The sequence below is a fragment of the Helianthus annuus genome, chromosome 17, assembly GCF_002127325.2.
Source record: "Helianthus annuus cultivar XRQ/B chromosome 17, HanXRQr2.0-SUNRISE, whole genome shotgun sequence".
Lineage (NCBI taxonomy): Eukaryota > Viridiplantae > Streptophyta > Magnoliopsida > Asterales > Asteraceae > Helianthus > Helianthus annuus.
Window position 1 is genome coordinate 113,383,131 of NC_035449.2, and position 5,970 is coordinate 113,389,100.

Below are 5,970 nucleotides of genomic sequence, written 5' to 3' on the forward strand. Positions count from 1 at the left end.
AATCTCTTAAACAAGTGCAAAAGTGCGAAAATAATCAAAGGTTATACTAACACACGAGTCGGATCCAAGTGATTCATCTTGTCTATCTGTTTTTATTTTTATTTTATTTTTCAGCATTTAGTTAGTTTTATTTTCTTAGTTTAAAAATCTTTTTCTAACATTTTGATTTGATTAGACGTTGAGGATAAACCGGTACTAAAAGCTCTTGTGTCCTTGGACGACCTCGGTATCTTACCAACACTATACTACGTCCACGATGGGTGCGCTTGCCCATATGTGTGTTTAGTGTTAGTAAATATCGTGTTTTATAAATTTAAAACTTGGCTAAAGTGTAAAAAGGGCTTAAAGTATATACCTAAAACATATCGCACTACACACACATCACTTACTCACTAGCTTGATTCATCCTTAACCATCCATGCTCGTAGTGACCTCCTTGCCACAGTAAAAACCACCTCGTTCATTCTTAAATATAGCTAACTCGTTAGTTTCAGTTTTGTGCCAAGTCTCACCACACTGCTACTCTTGTCACTTTTGCAAGTGCCCTCATGATGAAAAGTTTCACCTATCTCATTCCGAATTTTGACAAGTTATTAGCATACTTCTTAATGCGAGCATCGATTATGGCAGTAATCGCCTTCGCTTTGCTTGTCACGGGATTTCTCTTTCTCTTAACACCCTCCTTGGGCAGTCCCCCATCCTCACCACATCCTTGGTGAGACTAACTGGGAGAGTTACTTGAAAATAAATCTAGGTAGGGTGACATGATGTGATCATGATTCGGATCTCAGGGCTAAACCTCAAATGTAGCGCTCAGTGCGTTTGGATTCGAGTGTTATCCAATATGCAATCAATCCTTGACAGATTGTAGAGGCGTCGGGGTAACTAACAATATTATCTCTAATCATGATTGAGTTCTAGAGCTCGTTTCCCCAAACTTGGAATTTTTCCACTAGCGAGCAATACTCTTCTCGCTTAAGATTCTTGAGTTCTCCCCACAATAACTCCTTTGTTGTATTACTCCCTATAGGTTGCACTTGGAGATTCCACCAAGTTAACGCCTCGTTCAACAGTAGGCTATTCGTTTACCAAAACGTTTACTTAGGAGTACATTTATTAGCAAGGTTAATTGACTTACTTGTCTTTATCTAGCGGATAGAACTCACCGCACCTTCCGTATCCATGAGGTCTCGCGGCTTATAATCCGGAAAAGCATTAGGATTAAAATCTGGTGTGATTGCATCTCCAAGTGTGGCATTGCCACTCATTCTCGTCCCATCGGGATTTGAACCACTTGAACTACCGGTACCATCAGTACCATCACTAGTGTTGACTCGACAACCTCATGTTGTTCCATATGACCTCTAGTTCAACTTTAATAGTAGGGCGCTGATTAACTGACCCTATTCTAGGCGTAGATTTTCTTGTCGACCCCACGTTGTTTCTGATACATAGTATCGTTGGGTCTAGGCTTTTATTTGGACATATATAGCCTATCATGCGCCTAAGAATTAAGAATGTGATTGGTCATGGAAACCTCAAGACAGCGTTGCTCCGGTATGTTTGAACAATGATATTCATGAATAAATGCATTCCAAAATGCATAGTACCTCTTGAGTGTATTAGCCATGTGCCTAAATGGGAAAAGAAGTAATTCGTTGAGGAGGAGAAACCAAACGGTCGTCTCCAATTTTTACAACGTGTATCCCACACTTCCTGGATCTCGATCGCCCAAAGTAGGAAAAATCCTTCACCGCACTAGCCCGTGTGACGAATACGTTGATACTCCTTGAGCTCCATGAGCTTCGACAAAATTGTTATAATTTCCATAGATGTCAAATAATACAATGAAGGGGTTGTAGCTTGGCTCATGCCATAGTATCCCTTGGAATAAGACAAATATCAAACGACAGAGTTTAATGTAATCATCTCCGATAACTAAGATAAGGTAAGGTGTCATAGACACCAAAGAACCAGCCCATGTACAAGAATTTCGAGAATGTTGAGGAAAAATCCTCCATGAGTGGCTAACAAGTTTTGTTTGCTTTCGATGACTAGTCTCAGACGACTCGTGTTATAGATCGAATGTTAAGTGCAAACAATACGTGCAGTCTTCCTGTATCATAGAGTGTTATAGTAACCATTCCGGTTAGTGTTCTACTAGATAGAAATTTGAACAACTTAAGAACTTCGAATGGATAGTGATCTCTTGGTTTGACCCGCAGAGCCCACCAGGATTCCCATGCACTACAAGTTGTTATTACGTGGGCCCCCGTAATAATAAATTGTCTTGCATGGTCCCCCCGGTGTCTCTCGTTCAAAGTAGACGATCAGTCAGAGAGAGGAGTCTATTGTCTACATACCTTCAACATAGAAGGGACCTTCTGCTGGTCCACGTGCCAATGCCCCTTTAAGATGAGTACTTCATGTTCCTTGTTTGGACGAGGGTGTCATCAATCACGATTAGAATGAGCCTCAGGGACCTTGTCCCACTAGTAGATTTGTTGTCCAAGGCCGCCACCTCTGACTCGTCGTCACTACCGAAGCCAAGCATATACCATCCGAGGGGAAAACAACCATCTTCCACGGGATCAATGCTTTAGGGTCTCTTTCAGGGACCGCATCCGCCATAAGCTTCGTAATTGACGCGAGGTCATCATTCTCATCACGTGAGTCAAGTGTAACAATAGAATTCATAGTCGAAGGTATTTTCGTTCATGGCAAAATATTCCGTACAACACATATATAAATACATTATATATATAATCACTAAATCTCATGTTGTTGTTTTTTCTCATGTTTCACATGTACTTCCTAATGTTCTCATGTCTATTCCTTATAGATTACCCATGCATTGATTCTTATCCGTTACATATGATTGAGCCCGCGTGATAGATCCTCATGTTATCGTGACACAATGAAAACCTTTTGTCATTTTGTCATACTTTTTGAAATCATCTTTGTAATGTTATCAACTTTGTTTTCATGTGAGAGCCCTTGGTGATTGTAGACCAACTTTATTAAAGTTTGTCCCCGGTTTACTACAATCGGAGCTCTGATACCAATCTGTCACACCCTGCTAGTAGTGGAAGCGTATTGTGTGTGACGTAAGAAAGGTAATCATTGCATCCAAATGTATTAACAACATGAACCAACAACGATGCCATAGATATATAACTTCCAACGAATATTTACATATTTTTCCAAAAGTAGTTTCAAGTACCGTACATGTTCACAACCTTAGACATAACATAGTTATCAGTTGTTTTACACATCACAAAAGATAGTTTTAACATAAAACTTAGTAAGGCTTTGTTTCCTATATACCCATACGAAGTTGGGATATAGAATACAAACCCTTCAAAAGTGGCAATCGTTGTCATTTGTTTTCCCGAATCCCATAGTGAATCACCGGCTCAAGACATGTTTCCTGAAATACATGTAGTTTTAAAAAGTCAACAAAAAGTTGAGCGAGTTCATGCAGTATTTGTTATCATATGAAATCTCATAATTGTTATCTTGTAATCATGGTATGTTCTGATTCATACATGGAGTCTGTCAAGGATCTATCAGTGGGTAGCGAGCCCCCTGACATAATGTACCATAAGTAAATAACCAAACCGAGAACACTTTGTCATCATTTGGGATCACAAAAGCACTCCAGGGTATACCAACCAGGAGTGGGGCGTGCCTCAAGCCCAATAGATCTACACCTTTTGCACCTTGGTCACTAAGTGATTAATGGTTACTAACGTTATCTCCCTACTTATGCACATTGATCGTGTTATCTACTACTCCATAACTAACATACCAATAGTTTTAGCATGTATTTCCCCTTGATGTTTTTGAAAACAAAACATTGAAAACAGTGAAAGGAGGGACATGAACTCACAAGTTTGCATTCCGTGTATTATGATATCGAAGTGAGCGTCCGTACGTGTCAATAAACTACATATGTACTAATCTCGTTAGACACTAGGTCTTTCGGACCTCATACAAGTTGTTCATCTTGAATTCTTTATTATGTTCTCGTTTGTCATTTTTGGAACAACTTTGTATTTTAGAGCGTTGATAGTTTACTCGCTCGATTGTTATGTGTATACATATATTCTATACGTATTGAATTCGTAAGCGTATTCATGTTTTCTATGTGTATTGACTTATGTGTGATCGGCTTCGTTCTTCACACGTCCTCGTGCAGTGCACGCATGTCATTGAGCCTTTGCTCATGTCATTGGGCCGAGCCCATGTCATCTATGTTATCATATCTAACCATGTTTTAATGTTATTGGGCCGAGCCCATGTCATTGGGCCGAGTCCATGTTATCTATGTTATTGGGCCTAACCCTTGTCTTTTATGTTATTGGCCCGAGCCCATGTTATATTGCCATTGGGCCCTAGCCCTTGTATTAAGGAATTTGGGCCTAGCCCATTACTAACTTTGATAGGCCCAATTCTAACTTCATGAGTCCATTAACATAATCTTGCATTTTTTACCAAAATGTTACCAAGTAGCAAACTTAAATAAGTTCATTTTTCCTATGAAAAATACTTGGTAATTTTTATAGTTTTCGACTTTCCGGATTCTTGTTATAGGTGACTTACATATGTGCTCGTTTAAACGTCCAAACTATGTTATTTTAGACTCGACTTTGTAGTAACTTGTTTACGGTGTCAATACGCCCAAATTGTAGTCATCAAGTGTTATGTATTTCCATTTCGGCCATTTTATTTAATTGTCCGATTTTACTAGCATTTCTTGGACCATGTAGGAACATGTTTGTGTATTTATTTTGATCACCCTATAGGTATCTAATACATACACATATATAGCACATATACACATACTTGATATGTCTAAAAAAATATATATAATTTTTCTTACCAAAAATTATACTCACACATTGTTATATTTTTACCCATTTATTTTTGTAAAAATATAAGTTTAAATTCATAAGAATTTCTTGAATATTTAAACCTTATATTTAGTGTTCATTAACTTTGAGATTAGGGTTTTAGTTTATGTTCATCTTTTATATCAAGATAATCAACTTGTACAATAATAATCTACTAATAATATGGAGCAAAAAAAAAAAATGGTGGTTAGAGATCTTACAAGCTTGCACTAGTTAGACAAGAAAATAAGAAGAAATTAAGCTCCAAAGTGCTCCAAATAATGTTCCAAACTTAACCCGTGTGTTTATGATCTTGTAGGGCTTAGATTATGTGAAAATGGAGTGTTTTAGAAGTGAAATATGGTGAGTTTATGGGGGGAGTTCTTGGCTGCCGAAAATGAATGTGTGGAAGGAGGTTTTGATTTCAACTTTTGGTGATAATACAAGTTATAGGGAAAGATATGAAGACGTGAACAAAGTATGGTGTTGTTTCAAGTCTTATACATCATTCATATTCAACAACAACTCTAAGCAAACCATACTTCAAATCTCACAATTTCAAACAAGAATAAGGTGGGTGGGACCCACCATTTTCATCCATAATGGGGGGGGGGGGGGGTAAAATGAATTTTTTTTTTAAACTTACTTAAAAACTAGATATTTTGGTCATTAAATGAAGTTGGGTGATTAGCATTTTAAGTACATCATTAGTGGGTAATTAGAGATTCGGAACCAATATTATTATTAACTAGTCCACTAGACTAGTTAAAATAGTGTTTAACTAGTTTAAACGGTTCCCGGTTAAGCGCCGGTTCACCTACGATGCTTTTATGTCGTACCGATAAGGAATTCCGTAAGTTGTTTTCTTGCATCCGAAGGTTGTATGAAGTGATTCCGAGTCCTATATTTAGCTTAACTAGCTCGCTAGATTCTTCGTTTGCTTGTTTCGTGACCAAAAATGTCGCCTACTAGTTCGTCGAGTCGCTAACGGACTAGTTTAGTGCATAGCGACGTAACGCTGGAAACTTGTGATTATGAACATTCCGTTGATATCATCTTATTGTTTTAGTATGTT